Below are 19640 nucleotides of genomic sequence, written 5' to 3' on the forward strand. Positions count from 1 at the left end.
TATGAGTTTGTGTAGCAAATGAGTAGACAAGCTAGAGTAAGGAGTGAAAGTGACGTCACTGGTGTAGAGTGAAAGAAGAGTGTTTGAGTGGTAGGGTGGATGAGGCAGTGGTAGGATGGAGGAGGGGAGTAGTTTATAGAGGAGTGTAATGGTGTGGAGTACAGAGTAGCAGTAGGAAGGAGTAGTAGTCATGGGAGGAGCAGTGACATGAAAGGGTGGAGGCAAGATCAAGCAGTGAAAGAGTAATGGAACATTGGGAAGTGGGAGGAGTGGGAAGAAACTAATCAGAGTAGAAAGAGCGGTGAAAGCGGAAGAGACAGGACAGTGCAAATAAAACCAGCGAGCACTAACCATAGGACAGAATGGGAACAGCTAGGAATCCCTGCGTGAGCCTTAGATAGAAAAGACCAGGAGGCCTTTAGATCCTGACCATCAGGACAGGACAGAATCTAGACAGCAGGAGTCAGCATTCAGTATCTACTAACCCAGGGGCTGGGACGCCTGGGCTAGGGTGCAGGGTCAAAATAAGACTAGACAGAGGAACAGCCCTAGGGCCCACTAAGAAAACAAAAACTCTTGAACCATCTCTGCAATTTAGACTGATTATTGAGTCATCTGTGACAATACTATATAAAACGTGCATATGCCTTTATTTTAATACATTGGACTGTTTATCCCATGCCTTCCTTCGTTTGGCCTACGGACCAAACGCCTGTTGGGGGCATGGCCAACCCCAAGAGGAGTTACCTCTTCCCTTGCACACGTGGTCCATAATCAAAGGTCTTTGTCCAGAATCAATTACCGGTCTGAAAAAGGGCACCATGGTGCGCACTTTTAACTCGTTCACGGGCAGACCTTGCTCATCAGGTGTATGAGGCCAACACCAGCCTATTAATGCCATCACGACACGCTTTTGTCAGTAGACATCAAAACATGATCACAGACATCCTTGCATGTACCAGACACACACCCAATGTGATCTGACACAACTTAATTACTACTACCTTTCATCTGGGATCTCATCTCCCCCTTAGGTGCCACAACCATTTCAAACTGTTAGCTTAGTTTTTTTTTTTTTACTTTTCCTCTTTTTTTGCCCTCTGTATCTGTCTGTAGCTCGGATTCATCCATGTAAGCCTTCAATTTCTTCTCGTCCCTTTTCAGATCTGTTAGACTAGAGAGTCTAATGTTCTAGTACTAAACACTGCATCTACACTGCCAAGTCATTTTACTATGTGACTAAGGAGGGCCAAACCCAGCAGCCTCTCTTATGCAGTTCATTATCCTACCACACATTGAAGTGCCAGGAAAAGTGACCACTTGGCCTGGCCTGGACACACCGCTCTACACTGCTACTGAGGGTAACTGGACCCATCAGCTGCTTTACAGGACTACAATTAGACCGACTACCAGTCATTTTACTACCACGAGATCCACTACAACCTAACTTACAACATCCGCCTGATTTTATTTTTAAAACCAAAATGTCCATTGACCCGGGCAGCAATTCCACAGACAGTCGTTAGTCTTCGGGGATAGCAGGAAAAATGTGTTATGTTTCAGTCATTTTGAAGACATATTCCACCCCATTCCGACCACCCCTCGCCTTATCTGAAGTCGTTTTTATTTTTAAGACTAGTACAAAGTTATCTTTTTAAAAAGAATTTGTTGCGCTATCTGCGGTGCCCAACCTTTCTCTGTGAACCTTTAGTTTGTTAAACTTGCTGCATGAACACAACAGAAAAAATGTGCTGTGACCACTCCTTAAACTCTCTGTTTTATGTGTCAGGCTAGTGCATTGTCTTCTTCTGTTAACTATTTTACATGGGCTGTTTGTGGTCTTATGGCCTTGTCCCCTAAAGGCAAGGGGGAGCTTGCTTGCCTTTTTAAAAGCTCATTCCATCCCTTTTTGTCCAACGCTTGTGTTCTCGTCGGTCGTTTTATGTGTAAGACTAGTGTGCGTGCCTTTCCTCCCTTACCCCATATTAATAATTTTTTGCTCCTTTGCACTTAACTTTAAAATGTAAACTTGCCAGTCTATGTAACCCACAGCAAGTCAAAAACATTTCTGGAAAGTCTCAGGCATCTCCGATCTTTTCCTGAAATATTTCGAGAGCGGGAACAGTCTTTCATGCTTAAAAAGTCTGTAGAATGCCAAACAATCAACAAAATAATGGAAATAAACATTGCATTGCTTTCCTAACCATCGCCATGTTTAGGAAAATAGTGTGTTATTTTCTTCCACCCATACAGGATGAATTCACTTTAAAACATATACTTATTTCGCCCGCCCATCTTGCCTTCCTGCCCTCAAACTCCCAACAGCTACAGTATATGAGTGTCTTTATAGTGTAAGCAAAAATTGCTATTCTGTACTGAAACATTGCGGTTTGCCCAAATAGTCTAAAATTATCTCTGCACAGACACTACCATTTCAGTACTGCTGCTTGGTCACTTATCAACTATTCCCCAACAACCATTAATATGAGTTGCCATATATGGAATACATAACAATATCGCAATGTCACATTGCAACATTTACACCATGGAGGACATTTTCAAAAACTCGATCCTTAATGACCTTGGATAAGTTTGAACTATTTGTCTGAAAAAGACAAAGTCTGGCCCGGTCCTCACCCTGACCCCCCTCCTGACCCATTAAACTGACTCATTTGCAGCAAATACATTCAATAATTGAAACGTTACTATGCACTGAACAAAAGCAAATAACAAACACGTTGGGCACAAAGCAGGGAAGATGAGCACTCTGCTGGCTTCCCTAAGTGCACACACAATCTGACGGGGAGGAGGGTGAACCAGGGCCCAAAAAAGGTTTTATATCTCCCCTGGTGCAATGCAGCACAGAGGCTTTCCAGAAATGAAAGGACAACATTGTTTGTCCAATGAAAGCAATAATCCAGCAGGGATAAAAAGGGGTCAAATGATATTTGGAGGAGAGTGTCAACTTGTATTTACTACCAAAGGAACCACAGCCTGCTTATTTACAACTACAATTGGGGTACAATATAGCATAACAAAACCCTGGAAAATTTGTGAAAAAACATTTGTCAAGATACAGGTAAGGAGAAAGAATTTAAAGCAACAAAACCCATGAAATTTAGCGGGTCTTAGAAGTGACAACCGTATCTCGGAGGCCCATTGCTCAGCCCACGAGTACATATATGGGATCACAGATGACATCGGCAATGACGAAAGAAAAATCACACAAGGGATTGGGTTTAGGAGGAGAAGAGGGCTGATAATCATCCACTAAAAGGAATAAAATATTCAAAACGTAGGCAAGCGGGATATTGAAAGTTACATTAGGAAGGCACTCCATCTGTGTTCCCGTGCCCCTGTCTAGACAAGTGACTTATGTGCTTGCATTAGTCTTAGAATGCCCAGATGGGAGTCCTTCATCGCATGGGCTCAAGTCGCGGGTACCCGCGTGTCAACGCTGTCCCCCGACACCCTCCCAGAGTGTAAAATGAGAAACATTAACTGTCTTTTTTAAGTTCATGAAGTTATACCAGACCTCTGGACTCGAACCTTGGTCACTAAGTTTTCAGACAGGGCACTTTACCACTGCACCATATAACCTGATGAAAAAGTGCACACAACTAAAGGTGAAGTGTCACATTGCGGGACTTCATGTTCCAGGGAAAACATTGGTATTGGTTCTTGGAGTTTAACACATGCACACTTTATAACATTTCCAAGGTCTCCTCTCTTGGATTGTTATGCAAAGCCTATTGAACTTTGCATATTTCAACTTCATATGCTAATTTCTGATCACGTCACATCCCATTGCGTTTGTTAAGGAGCGCCACACATTTATGACTTGACCGCGGCCCCATATATTATACACAGTAAACGTTAAGCCCGGGAAAATAAATCACAAGTTATTCGTTGTCATCTACTACAGCTCTAGTTTGAATTTTGTACATTTGAATCCCAGCAGGTCCAACTCAGCATTTCATCTTTCCGAGGTGGATACATTGAACACCATGAACTGGGTAATAACAACAGCTATTGTTACAGTGCTTAGAAGTGGGAGGAACCTGTCATGAAGCACTATATACCAAACCCTATATATTACACAGGTTTTCAAACTACTAGCTAGCCTACAGCCCAATGCTCTTTAATAAAAGGTCGGACGCCTTGCTGTGCCTCTGCAAATAGTGCCATGGGCTACAACCACTGCCAACTAGGCATGGCCGCAAGAGGGCTTTGACCCCGCCTGAAGTTCCTGCATGGGATTTAAACCGAAATCCAAAAGTTTTCCATCGCCCCGAACCACCTAAAAGTATCTGCATTTCCACCATGTTAGCTTCTTAGATACAGCAGAAGACTGGATAAATGAGGCATGGTGGTATGATATTTACAAAGATGACATGTTCTGACACCAGAGGGTGCTAGAGCATTGCAAATAAGTTTGAGTGTTGGCGATTTTGGAAAGTACGCGCCTTTTTTGAAAAACTGGGGCTATGCAGAGCACAGAGAGAAGCGTGCAATTTAGTAGAACTCCCTTCAAAACGTGCGAGCAATAACTATTTCATGGGATCCGTGGTAATGCATTTGATTTGTGATTCTTAGAGGGAGGTAATGTGCAAATGCGTGCAATCTCATGAAACAGAGAGGAAATCTATTCACACGACGAGTTGTGCAGGTTGTAAAGATTGAGCTACAGGCAAATTCACTGGTGCACAATAGGAAGCACCAGAAGATATAACGACACTAGTTTAAAACACGGATAACAAGCTGCGACAGGCTTTGTTTAGACTGAGGAACTATAACATTAACATTGGAAATTCCAATATTTGCAGACCATTTTTTTTATAGGTGAAAACATTAACACCTTGTTAACAAAAGCCTATTTTTTTGTAAGCGTGTGTTTGTGCATTCAGAATTGTTTTTTCCCCAGTTGCTTTTTGTATTTTTTATTTTCATTCTAACAAGAACATTCCAACAACAAATCCACAAAAAATTGCGATTACATCTTCAAGTGTACCCCCACCCCGCAACCTCTGTAGAGGAGCAGGAGGATGCTTTTTCCCTAACTCCTGCTCCCTCACCGCCGTCATACTGGAACAGCAGGAGAAGGGGCCTGTTGTTATGCCTATACCTCATCGAGTGCATGAGCTACGATATACACTCAGACAACCGTATCGAATGTATCCTCGCACTGAATGTGTGGAAGGGTGCCATATAGAAGGATTTCAGCACACATGAAGCGAAATGAAAATCCTTAAGAGTGGCGATGTAACTGAAGCTATAGGGGAAACATGTACGAAACGATAAAGTAATCATGAATGTAAAAGAAGACAAAGTAACTTTCTGACCAATAAGTGTAAATACGCAGTAACGCAAGGTAGAAGCTTGGATGATATGATAGGTTATTGATAATGCGCTTAATACCCAGACGTTTCTAAGTGCGGACCCGGGGATCGAACCTGTGTTGCATCGTGTCGTTTTGCTTCCAAGGCAAGCACGTTGCCGCTGAGCTATCCTCCCGGGACAATATAATGTGGCAAGGACGGCCATTGTTGGAAAATGGGTGCCGGCTCATGTAAATATTCAATCCAACTACCTCAGAAGCCGATCAGGGTTGCAGAGTCAGGAGACGCTGGAAGAACAGCTTTGTGTGCAAGACAGAGGAGTCAATGTTGGCTTGGGATCAAGTACGCTATTTTTAAGGAATAGCTGCAAAGTACGAAGGGTGGCATCCGGATAAGCCATCGGTGAGACATATTTCTCTTAGATTAAAAAGGATGAAAAACATCTGCAAGAGCTAAGTATTGGACAATTAAAAGTGTGTAAAGTCTATACACTGTAGAGTGAGCAAGTCTCTGGAGGCCAAGAGGAGCAATGACACCCAGTATAATTAAATCAAATAGCAGTAAATAAGAGGATGAATATGACAAATTCGTGTTCTCTTCACATGTGACTCAGAAGTCGAAAACAATATTCAATAAGCCTTGGATGAAGATAGTGATGTGCATTCACTCTCTTGAATGTCCTAGAATAGAGAACAGGCTATAAGGTCAACTACAGATGGGAAACTTTGGGTCATGGCGGGACTGATGAGAGATAATGGACTAATTGGGAAAGTAGGGAGTAATCTGACATGATCCAAGCACCTGGGTTTCGGTTTCCGCACGTGCTGCTAGCCGAGCCGAAAGTCTAAGGTTGGATAGGAATGCCAACCCATCAGTGGGTCTATGGGGCAACCTGCTATACAATGTTGCATAGACCAATCTGTCATTTTGTTCACCATAATCAGTATTATACATATTTAAAGGTAGCTTGAGGGTTGTTTTACGGATAAGAGACAGCAATGAAGTATTAACCCATATATATTCTATAAGTAGATATTTTTCCCTACCCAAGCCCTTGCGCTAATAGATTTTATGGTTTGCCATGTAGGATGACATCACAGATGACGCATGTTGGTGTATAAGACCCCTGTGTAATCAAGTTTGTGGGTCAGTGTGCAAGCATCCGTCTGATGTTTGCCAAATGATCCTACTATATTAAACTGAGAATAACATAGTACTTTGCCATATTCCTTGAGTCTGTCCGGTTATTTGGTCTGGCATTTCCATCTTGCACATGACACACTCCAAGGTGCTACAGCACACCCCCACCCCGCCATCGCCCCTACCTAAAGTAAACACTAATCCAAATCTCAATACAGTGAGAAGAATATTTCCCAAATGTCTTTAAACAGTTTCAACTTCTTCTGAGCCCTATAGCGAACCCTCTCCATCAAAGATATCCTGTGCCGCTCCTGTATCCATGCTTCCCCCAAAGCACAGGTTGTAGACTTCGAACCCTGGAGAATGAACTTCCTGGCCACTTGGGATGCTTGGAACACCCATCTCAATTGGGGCCTGGAAAGATCCCCTAACCGAGAATCTTCCCCCAAGATCAAGGTCTCAACATCAAAATCCAAAGACATCCTTAAAACCGGGTTAAAAATTCCAAATAAATCACTCCAAAAGAACATTACTATAGTGTATTCAGAATTGTGACGCACCATGTGTGTGTGTGTTGATTGATGAGTGTGCTTGTGTTACTAAATATGAGCATGCAGAACCTGTGGCTGTTTGCACAAGTTAGTGTGTGTGTGAGAGAATGTGAATGTGAGTGTGTGTATATGTGCAAATACACGCATGCACACATGCATGATCTATAGTTTTAATTACAATACTTCTCGACATTGGTAATATCAGCCAACAGGCTGTTAAACAGGATATCATATTGTGCCTCCTTTATTGAATATATTGGCCTAAGCCCAGTCGCTCTGTGAAGAAAACCGTGTTGCAAAGTTCCGATTCCAGATCGACTTCGCCGCCATTTTGATTTCTATTCCAATGTAACTGTGTTCTAAAATGGTGGACAGTGTTTCCCGCTTGTAACTGAGCCGTCCTGAACTTTGTACATTAGTTAATGTATAAACTGTCCATTGACCGAATGTTTGGGTTGAGTAAAGAGACCTTGTCCCATGCCTGACTTGTAGACAGAGGATTGTCTGCACCAATAAGTCTGATCCACAGACATACATCGACCACAATGCTGAACAAATACTGAACGTGGACACTAGCTGAACTGCATTGTAAAGGACATGTGTTGAGGCTTATTGTTAAATCCGAGAATACACTGTTGCCATTGTGACTTGTTTGTATGTGAATTCAGGATGATCCATGTGCATATTGTCGGACAAGCCAGAAGTGAACTCCCACAAACTCTAGACCATGGATTATTAACTTGCAGAGGGCTGGACATTACTATTGCAAATGTATAAAATGCACGACTGTTTAGACGTCCAGTACCTCTCACTTCTCACACCGAAAGGGCTGGTATTCGCTTTGATATACTGAGGGCCAGATAGCTATCTGTATTTCATTTTGTTTCTTTGTAACTGTACAGTTTTAGAATAGAGATTTGTGAATCTTTATAAGCCCGTGTTTGGTGTATTTCCTTTTGGGGTACTCAGTCTCGATATTTCCTTTTGCTTTTACAGATGGTGCCCGAATGGGGACCCTCAAGATTGATGCCATCTCGTTTAAGGTTGACGTGGCTATCGGACCGGGATCGGACGGTGAAAAAGGGGGCCCCTTTCTTGGATGAGACGCGATACCTCAGCAGTACTGCGCGACCCGATCCCTGGACGGTGAGCACGCGGTCCGAGACGGCATCTTGACGAGGGTCCATATATCAAGGCGGGCAGATTTGCCGAAGTCACCAACCACGTGGGACCTTTGATAGTTCTTTGAAATCCGATCGGACCTCCTTAGAATTTGATCAGGTGAGTCGTGACCCGATTCTTAAGTATCCTGATAATTTGTTTTGGTGTATTGCACTCGCGGGTACAATTACTGACCAGGTAACACCAGCATTCTGATATGCCGGGGAAATTGTCTGCCTGCTTCAGGGCGTTATTCTGCAATGACAGACAATCTTTGAAATTTGGCCGACCTGCGCCAATGGACGCGTCACCGGCATGTACTATGTACTGTAAGCATGGCATTGGTAGTATAGTGTTTAATGATATTTGGCACAGACAAACTAGAAATGCTTCCGAACGTCAGTGGCCAATCAATGGTAGTTTTGAAATTCCTTGCATAGAGTACTTACAATCTATATTATTAAAGAAAAAGGCTAGACCTGCAGCACTTGATGTATTACAGAATTGGAAGAAGCTTTGCAGCTATTTAAGAGTAGGGAAAAACATGCGCACCTTCATATGACGAATGCCGAAAAAGCGTTGTTATATGATCAAAATAAACAGTCTCAGTCAGTTAGGAATATGGATAGGGCTTTTTCACTTGGTATCCAGATGTATCCTTCTAAAGACTTTCATGTATCTGATGAGCTGATTGACAAACTTCTAAATGAACGAAGGCCTGGTGCCACTGCGCCACCTTCGTATGTTCCTCTTCCTGCTGTTTTGCCTCTTCCTACTGTTATTCCTCCTCCCGTAGCTCCTCTGCACCTCCCATTGCTCCTCTTGTTGTTCCTCTTACTCCGGCTGTTGTTCCTTCTCTTGTTGTTGCTCCTCCACCTGCTCCTCCTCCTTTGCCTGCTGTTATGAGTTTGATGGGTTTGCCTGCTGCACCAGTGACACCAGCCTTTTCGCCGAATGTACAAGGTTTGCCTACTCTTCCAAGTGGTTCCGTACAGCTTGTAGTCGATCAGGGAGCTGGATCGAGTGTTGTAACTCGTAATACTGTGTCTCCAGAGAGAAAGCATGAATTGACTGCATGGGCTAGACATTGCATGGAGAGGGGTGAACAAGCTGATGTTTATGCCACACTCTCTAATTTAGACAATTTCCCTGAGAAAAACGTTTTTATTGAAGGGTTGGGAATTCATTTACATATAATGTGGAACAGATTAAATGATATAGATCTCCCACAGGGGTTGAGGGATCTGAATATTTTAGCATATTCAAGAGATACTGCAGAGAAAGTACATGAGCACGCCGAGAGGGTTTTTGAGTATAGAAGGGAGTTGGAAAGGTTGCGGAATGAAGATATTGATGGTGATAGTTTGGATGCTATGTTAGTACAGAAAGGGTTATTTCCTTGTCATAAGTCGATAAATGAGGAAACACGAATTTGTACATAAGATGCGATTAGGTGGATTTCAGACATGTCGATAACTCCCGTAGAAGTATATGACACATATAGTCAGTATACGCCAGAAATGCAGAAGAAAGTGATACAGGTAATCGTAGAATACCTGCAGGATGAATGTATAAAAAGAAAGATTTATTGTCCCGCAGAATTATTGAATGTTTATAAGAGAGCTTTCCTGAGACCAGGGCTGAATTTCTAAGGTTCAGACTTAATCTGTGGGACACGCGTGAGGTATTGGCCCGGCGTAAAGTCATAACTGCAGCACAGAACTACTGTAGATATTGCTTAGATACTTCACAGAAGGAAACCCGTCAGCATCTATTAATTGACTGCCCGGCTTTAAGCGAGGTGCGGAATAGATGCTTCCTTAATAGTCTCACTTTTCGCATTCATACCTCAAGTGAGAGTAGATGGCAAATAATATTTTCATCTTCAAGAGAACGTGTCCAAATTGCAGTGGTACAATTCTTTAGAGTGATTCTCCCGAAAGTTGAAGCCACAGGGGGTCAAATTGACATAATGCTTCCTTAGACTCACAAGTCATAAAGTCCGCTGTGAAATAGGTTTTTGGTCCCATTTTAGGAGGTTTGAGTGAATTTTATGTTAAGAGGATTGGTTGGACCCTAATATTCCTTTGGCCTTATGGAGCGGGAATAGTTTAAATTGTTAGGGGGAATAAGTTTTTACCGGGTTTTTTTATATTTGTTATGCAATTTGGATTCATTTGTTATTTGTATATTTGTTGTTTTAGGAAAACTTTTGTGTTGTATGAATTGTGTAATTGTTGTATAAATGGTGATAAAATATTTGAAAAGTTGTTATGCAACTAAAACAAATAAAAAAAAAAAAAATAAGAGCTTTTTCATTTGACACTTCTTCAGCTGCTTTAGCGCTCGATTTAGCTTTGTTGCTCAGTAAGCGTTCGGAGTTGCCTACTTCTCAGTTGCCTATGAGAGAGGTTCCTCCGACAGTTGTCTCAAAAGTTGAGATCCCTGCTAATGTTGCAGCAGGTACACCTGCACAGGATATTCCTGCACATTATGTGTCGCAGTTTGTTCACGTCCCGTTCTTGAGACAGGAAGTGAACACCACTAAACAATCTATTCCCGATATTAGGAAGAATCCAACAGGGTTCTACAAAGAGATAGAGTCTGTCTTGCAATCATCAGTATTCACCTTGAGTGATATTGATTTGTTATTTCCCGTACTCCTACTTGTTGATTTTGGAAACAGATTAGAACTGTAGATGATGTACCAGGGTTAGGAGATACATGGGATAATATGGTTAGACTAGATAGAGAAAGGCCAGCTGGCGAGAGACCACCACAGGTAATATTGACTTTGCCCGATAGAATAGTTACGAGGTTAAAAGCTATAATTCCTGAACGAAGGATAATTTGGGACAAACTTACTGCCTGTGCCCAAGGGAAATCTGAGGGTGCTACCGAATTCTTTAATCGGTTCGAACAAGTATTTTCAGATTTCAGTGGACAAGATTTGAGCACAGAGTCTGGAAAATGACTATTTGTGGACATTTTTGTGCGTGGATTGCTGCCTGACATCCAGTCGCAAATTATGTCTTCAGAGAGCGCTTGGCAAGCTAAGTCTCAGTCAGAAGTATTGCATATGGCTCAGTACTATGAGAATCATGTCAACAATGAAAAAGAAAGAATTGAAAAAACAAAAGTCCTATTACATCAAATTGTTAGAGGCCCTAGAGGGGATAATTCGCAATTTAGGGGTCATTATGCTCCACAGGGAAATGAGCCATTGGGTCCTGTAAACATAAACCAGTGTGCTTATTGCAGACAAGAGGGTCATTGGCGTGCACAATGCCCGATCCTCCAGCAGAGGTCGAATAACGCATTTGGAAACATGGGTAGACGATCCAGAGGCCGACCTGGGGCAGGGGGTCCTGGTAGAAGTCAGTTTTCGCAGGACTCGCAACAACCTTTTTCGCAGGATAATCAGGCACCAAGTGTGGATTACAAAAATTTTGATCATCCTTCTGCTGCTTACCTCTCTGAAGAACTTCCTTTTGACGACATTCTGTTTCGTTAGGATTGCCCGAAGCATGGTTTGGAACCGACTCCTTTTCCCGTTAATCAGAAAGGTCCCTACGTCGAGATGATAGTGGGAAATAGGAAACATCGATTCTTGATAGATACAGGGGCACAGAAGTGTTCCATTGACCATTCACGGGTTCCAAACATTCCACTGTCAGGGCAAACCAATGTTTCTGTAGGGTTTTCTGGCACACCAGTAGTTTGTCCGGTTTCTTCGCCGGTACCAATTACCTTGGGTCCATTTACGGACCACTGTCCATTGACTACGAACTGTGGAGAGAATTTGTTGGGGTTGAATCTGTTGTAAGAATTAAATACGGTAATTCATTGTTCTTCTGATGGAGTGCGTTTGACGATTTCGCCACAGCAACTTTCTGTCTCTCAGTTCTTGACCAGACCTTTGCCGCCGGAATTCAGTGATGTTCCGGAGTGTTTGTGGGCAATTGCTGATAATGATGTCGGTGTATTACAAATTGAACCTGTTAAAATTGTTTTGAAACATGGAGTAAAGTTGCCACGTATTCCCCAGTATAAGATTTCGGTTGATGGTGAGCAAGCTTTGAAATGCATAGTCTACGATTTTGTGCATCGTGGGGTAATTGAGGAAATTGCAGGTAGTTTGTGCAATAGTCCATTTTACCCGTGTAAGAAAAAAGGCGATAATGCAATTCCTTTTCACTTCATTATTACCTACGATTCTGGCTTCTGCTACTTATTTTAGTGTTGTGGTCCTTAAGAACGCTTTCTTTAGTATTCCTATACACAAAGATAGTAGATATCTGTTCGCGTTCACCTTCGAGGGACGCTCGTTTACCTTCACCCATGTGCCGCAAGGTTACACGGAGAGTCCTAGCATCTACAGTAGGGCTTTGAAAGAGCAGCTCGACACACTTGAGTTGCCCACCACTTGTACACTGCTTCAGTATGTAGACGATCTACTTTTAGCTGCTGACTCAGACAGCGCCGGTAAGGAGGGCACAGTGTTGTTGCTTATTCATCTAGCGCAACATGGACACAAAGCTTCACTCAAAATGTTTCAGTATTGTCGACAGGAGGTCGCCTATTTAGGCTATCTCCTGTCAGAGGAGGGAAAAAGGTTGACGCCTGAGCTGATAAAAATAATTTCTAGCATGTCTGGCCCAAATACACAGAAGGAAGTCAGAGCCTTGATAGGAATGGCTTCTTACTGTAGGCAGTGGATCCCTAATTTCTCATTAACGATTAAACCAATGTTGGCTTTGACGAAGAAGGGCATTTCTTCGCCATTGCCGTGGAACTTGGAACACCAGCAATCGTTTGATCTGCTCAAGACTGCACTGTGCTCGGCACCAGTTTTGGGCACACCAAATTATGAAAAGGCATTTGTGTTGTATGTGCATGAACGTGATGGATGTGCTTTGGCTGTATTAACGCAGGAACATGGAGGGAAGAATAGGCCGTGCGGCTACTTTTCTTCCGCCCTTGATCCTGTTGCATGCGCTGTGCCAAGATGTTTGAGAGCTGTCGCTGCTGCTGTGTCCGTGAAACAGAGTGAGGGGATGGTCCTAGGCCATGCTTTAACCCTGATGGTACCTCACTCTGTAGATGTTCTATTCAACAGAACACAAACGCAATACCTCACCTGCGCACGATTAATGAGATACAAATTGATCTTGTTTGCACTGCACATCAAAATTCAGAGGTGTTGTGTTCTTAATCCGGCTGAACTTTTACCTTTCCCGCAAGGTACTGCTTGCAGTGCCGAAGAGTCACATGACTGCCTTTACACCACAGAGCAAGAGACAAAAGGCAGAATCGATCTAAAAGATACTCCTTTGAACAATCCACAAGGGGAGCCGTTTTGTGATGGCTCCTGTTTCAAACTTCCGGATGGTACATCCACGGCTGCTTATGCAATCACCACCTTGAGCACGGTTGTGGAGACCAAAAGAATCACGCATAACTCTGCACAGGCCGCAGAGATTATAGCATTAACCCGAGCTTGTGAACTTTCCAAAGGGCTTACAGTAAATATATATACTGACAGTCAGTATGCTTTTGGGGTGGTTCACAACTTCGGCAGACTTTGGGCAGAACGAGGTTTCTTGACCTCACATGGCACTAAAATCCAGTACGGCTCCTTGATAGTATGGTTACTCTCAGCGCTTGCACTCCCTACTCAGTTAGCAATTATGAAATGCGCAGCGCATCAGAAGATTATAGATAATGTGGGAAAAGGGAACGCTTTTTCTGACCAGATAGACAGACTGACACTGATCTCTCTTCAGAAATGTATACTTCAAGGGAAGCCACAAATGCCTGTACTTTGGATGAGGGTATCGAATCTGTGAAAGACATTTAAGCTGATGCCACTTTAGAGGAATCTAAGAAATGGGCTGAGGGTTTGGCAAAATTGGATGATGACGGGTGTTGGGTGGACAAAGTAGAAGGCAAATGGTTACTGCCAGATGCATACATTACGATGATGGTCGCTATGGCTCATGGTCCCACCCATATCTGTGCGCGAAAAGTTACCAAAATGTTGCAAAATGTGTGGGTGAATGATAAAAATCTCCAAGGAGCCGACCTGCTTTGTCCAAAGCTGCATGATTTGCTTACAGCATAATGTGGGAGAGGGCACATCGACTCCTAGGGGTAGCTTTGGTCCACCTTCTGTCCCCTTCGAGGTGATACATTTTGACTTTATTGAAATGGAGTGTTGCAACAACTACAAGTATGTACTAGTGGTTGTCTGCGCCTTTAGTAAATGGGATGAAGCCTTTCCTGTCAAAGATGCCACAGCTATGACAACGGTGAAGACCATGCTGAAGGAATATTTTCCTAGGTTTGGTTTGCCAAGAGTCATCTGGTCGGACAATGGTCCACATTTTAATGGTGCTGTAATTCTGCAGCTATGCACGGGATTACAGATCGATAAATGGTTCCATTCGGCTAGACACGCTCAGAGTGCTGGTTTAGTAGAAAGACACAATGGCATCATCAAGAACAAGCTCGCTAAGATGTGTGCTGGCACCAAACTAAAATGGCTGGACGCCTTACCGATCATGTTATTGTCTATGAGAACGACCCCTCAAACTAAGACTGGGCTCTCTCCATTTGAGGTGGTCATGGGTAGGCCAGCTAACATTTGGAACCTGCCTAAGCCCCGCTCGCTACGTGATATTGAACATGTACTTCTTTCTGATTACTGTGGACAGTTGCCTAAAAATCTGTATTTGATTTAACAACAGGTGCGAGAAGCTCTACCTGTTAGGTACTAGGGCCCAGGCCACAACATACGGCCGGGGAGCTGGGTCTTGATTAAAGCATTTGAGAGATCTTCTTGCCTCGCACCTCGTTGGTGGGGCCCACACCAAGTTCTCCTGGTCACACAGACCGCTGTGCGAGTGGAGGGCCGAAGCACCGGATACACTCGTCCCACATCAAGAGGATTCCCTTCCCTTTGCCACACGATACAGAAGACACAGAAACCCTTACCAGTACCGTAATCAACGATCACAAAGCATCAAACAGCATCGAGAGTGTGTCGGAGACTCTCCCTGAGTCCGTGGGGCCTAGAGAAACAGCCGCTTCATCTCCACACTCTCCAACAGATCCTTTTGCACCATCGTCAAATTCTGTGTTAAATCCTGCTTTGAATTCACTGCTTCCATCAGGAAGTAACAACACATTGTTTGCAGATCACTCAGTACCAGGGATCACAAGGTACGATCTGCGTCCGAGGAGTTAGACTTACTGCACGGTTCGGCTGTGACATCAAGGAAAATCATCAAAGGGTTTGTCTTTTTGGCCCGATCTTTTGTACGTAAGGGGAGTCTGTTGGCTAGGGTTCGGGAATGGACTAAGAAAACGCACGATCTGGAGATCGCCAGCAAATTTTCTTTGGTGAATTCGTTTGAAGAAACAATGCCTGCAACCACTCCCACTCGTACGGAACAGATAAGAGACTGTGTGACCGATCGTAAAAATGAACAATCGACTGCGTGGGCCCTGAAAACGTATTGTTGTCTTGCGATTATGTGAACTGGTTTCACAATAGTCATTGCCTTAGGATTTTGTTATTTGGAAGAAGTACATCCGCTTGAAATTCTGTTACCCACTGAAAATGTACCCACTGTTTCTACACCTTTCGTGCATCTGCACACTCTATCTCCTAGAGATTCTCAGCACAGAGTTACCATAACAATACTCTATTACTCATTATGAATGCCACACATGCCATTTTTAATAAGTAATTGTTGGGTCTGCTCGCATTTACCGCAACATGGGGATAGAAGCTACTTTCGGTCTTGCTGATTATTTTAGGTATTCTGTTGTTGTATACAATGTCTTCCTGGTATATGTTCGATGATAGGAGGATGTTGTGCACAAGCTATGGGTACATTAGGGCACAAGGTATACACCCCAGAGAAAATGTCTAATGAATTTGTGCTGAAAGAAATCTCAGTATCTGACCTCATGGCGATCGATATCTCCGATAGTGATTCAGGATGTATGGACATTGAGACGTGGAGTTACTCATAAAGTGACTAGAAGTAGTTTAGCGCTTGGTTTAGGCCAAAAGGAGGATTTGTTAAATGGGATATCATATCGCGCCTCCTTTATTGTATCTATTGGCCTAAGCCCAGTCGCTCTGCGAAGAAAACCGCGTTGCAAAGTTCCGATTCTAGATCGACTTTGCCGCCATTTTAGGTCCATCCGCTATTTTGATTTCTATTCCAATGTAATTCTGTGTTCTAAAATGGTGGACAGTGTTTCCCGCTTGTAACTGAGCCGTCCTGAACTTTGTACATTAGTTAATGTATAAACTGTCCGTGGCCGAATGTTTGGGTTGAGTAAAGAGACCTTGTCCCATGCCTGACTTGTAGACAGAGGATTGTCTGAACCAATAAGTCTGATCCACGGACCTACATCGACCACAATGCTGAACAAATACTGAACGTGGACACTAGCTGAACTGCATTGTAAAGGCCATGTGTTAAGGCTTATTGTTAAATCCGAGAATACACTGTTGCCATTGTGACTTGTTTGTATGTGAATTAAGGAGGATCCATGTGCATATTGTCGGACAAGCCAGAAGTGAACTCGGCACGAACTCTAGACCATGGATTGTTAACTTGCAGAGGGGCTGGACATTACTATTGCAAATGTATAAAATGCACAACTGTTTAGACGTCCAGTACCTCTCACTTCTCACACCGAAAGGGCTGGTATTCGCTGTGATGTACTGAGGGCCAGATAGCTATCTGTATATGATTTTGTTTCTCTGTACCTGTACAGTTTTAGAATAAAGATCTGTGAATCTTTATAAGCCCGTGTTTGGTGTATTTCCTTTTGGGGTACTCAGCCTCGATATTTCCTTTTGCTTTTGCAAGGCAATGCACAATTTATGAGACCAGACCTTATTTCTCTCTGAGTGGCCTGAGGGGAATGTTCCCCCCTCCCCTCGTTGCTGATAGGCCTATAGGGATTATGGGAGCTGTAAGGAAAACCTTTGGAGAGCCACAGGTAGCAGAACCCCATGCTAGATTGAAACCCCACTGCTCATCCGCCAGGTCTTAGGCACGCACATGGTGACACACACATACACATGTACATGATCACGGCATGTGTACTGTGGTTTAAGAACAAGAAAAGGAACCACAATACCCAAAAACCATAGGCCAAAACTGCCATATGGAGAAAATAGGAAAGTCTTCTGCTTTTGTCTGAATTTCAGAAAGTGTTCATTAAGGAGGCGACTAGCTGGCACTCAGGCCTGGACTGAAAAGGCCTGACCGTCGGCCCATCCTGCTAAACTACATATAGGCACAAGCAGCAGTCTAGCCGATGCTGAGAGGATATTTGGCGAACTTAATCTCTAAAAAACACACTGGTGAGATTGTAAAAAACTCAAACTGCGTTGCAAAGATCCAGCCCGATGGACACAAATGGGTTAACCAATTGGATTCTCTGAGGAAAGGCAAAAATAATTCCCAAATCTCCTCAACAAGCATAATTGAAAAAACAAGATCTGGAGACAGTAGAGATATGGCACTGGAGAGACAACTTTGGATGCAATGAAACGCCTAAATCCTGCACTTTCTCAGACAGAGCTGTACAAGTACCACAGTCTTTAGGATAGGTTAGAACTTCGCCCTGCCCTAAATATATAAACACTATTTTCACTGTCCTTCTGTAAAGAGCAATAAACTCTTTACAAACTTATTTTCATCTATCGGATTTGAAAAGATTTAGAAGATACTTTAGAGTATACAAATACCATACAAATGCCAATTGCAACGGAAAAGCCAAAACCCGTTTCAAGCCTCTTGCAGGCATTAGTTAGTAGTGTTGTTCGTACTTGTAAGTGTAAGTAACTTAAAAAAAAACATTTGTAACTTATTTATTTTTTATTATTAAAAGTTTTATTTGGTTTAAATTAGAAGTTCAACACTGATTACAGCAAACTTTCTGAATATCTCTATCCTATCCACTAGTAGTGCAGGACAATACAGGTACAGGCGTTTTACATTTTCCATCTCTTTTACAGTATTACAGAACCTACAGGCTCAGATCGCGAAATACCTCGTCTGGCACCAATATTCTCAAAGGTTTCTACGGTGTTAAGTCGACATTTTAAATAAATGTGTCTGTTGACTTTGGATAGAAAATGTACAATATATTTCTGCAAAACTTCAGGTACATGCAAGCAATTACTGAATTCTTTTAGACAGGGTCTGGCTGCTACCACATCAGGCCCTTTAGCGATCCAATCATGTTTAAATGGCTTTTTTTTAAAAAGTTCATCTCTATAAAGTCCTAAAAAAACAAGTTTCGTTTAACTTTCTACATTTATTAAGAGTAATATGTGCTCTTTGTCCAATTCCTATTCTCAGAAGTTTGTTAATCTCAGCCATAGGTGAGTGTGTTATCTTGATAACGAGTGCCTCGCTTAATTCTCAGTGGTGTCGCTAGGGGAGGGCTGGGGGGGCCGGGGCCCTCCCTGTGAAACCCTGTGCCCCCCTCGTACCCTCCTACCTAAGACGAGCAGTGACCATGTTCTCCCCCTACTTTTGTCTGTGCCCCCCTACTTTTGTCTTTGGCCCCCCCTGTGCCCCTCCTAAATTTGATTCCTGGCGACGGCACTGTTAATTCTCAATGTTGTTGTTAGTGGATTTAGTCCGATTTCTGTTCTAATTGCAGCAAGTGTTACATTGCTAGGAAGTGCCAACGCTTCGTGCCAAAATGTACCTTCCATTTGTGTAAGCGTGTTATCAATACGTGTCCTCAGTACTTCTAACCCATAGATAACCTTTGGCACAGGCATCTGTAAACAGAGAGTGCTCAATGGGACACGCGTGAAGACCCCTAGCCTCTTATCTATCCCTCTCAAGTGGGCACCCAGGACCTTTGCTCTTTTAACCCTTTTATTCAATAGTTTGCTGTCAGACTTTACACCAGAGATCTATCTAGGCCAAGCTAGTCATACTTGCTGACAACTTCAACTGGTTGATCAAACAGGTACCAAGAAAAAAAAGCATGTGTTATTAAATACGCATTCCAAACATACATCAATATTTTCAAATAAAATCAAACATCAACACATTCAAAGTTTAAGAGGGCTACATGTATAGTAGGAAGAGGAAAAGCTTGGACAAGCCAGCCAATCAGACACTCCTTTCAAAATGAAATGTTACATCATCCAAAGGGACTTTACAGAGAAGACATCCTTTTAAAAATGTGCTACAACCTACATTCATGCAGTTCAGACATTTCACAAAGGACAGTTGTTTGTACAAGATTTGCTGTCTGCACAAGTGTACTTCCCGATGGTGGCATTGACACCACACTTGGTAACGCCCGTGTCTCAACCCAATGTGTGCCACACAGAGCTATGTAGGCATTAAACATCTCTCTCTATTAGTTTGGATGTCAATACAGTACGGAC

The 19640-nt window shown here is 42.9% G+C and overlaps 1 protein-coding gene across 4 annotated transcripts in view; it reads right to left on the minus strand.

Annotated features, from left to right (window-relative positions):
- The window catches only part of MRPL11 (mitochondrial ribosomal protein L11), an 893931-nt gene that overhangs the window by 48249 nt on the left and 826042 nt on the right, over window positions 1-19640 (minus strand). The gene's annotated exons all lie outside the window — the stretch shown is intronic.

This window comes from Ambystoma mexicanum, chromosome 2p, assembly GCF_040938575.1.
Source record: "Ambystoma mexicanum isolate Mex_15411 chromosome 2p, UKY_AmexF1_1, whole genome shotgun sequence".
NCBI lineage: Eukaryota > Metazoa > Chordata > Amphibia > Caudata > Ambystomatidae > Ambystoma > Ambystoma mexicanum.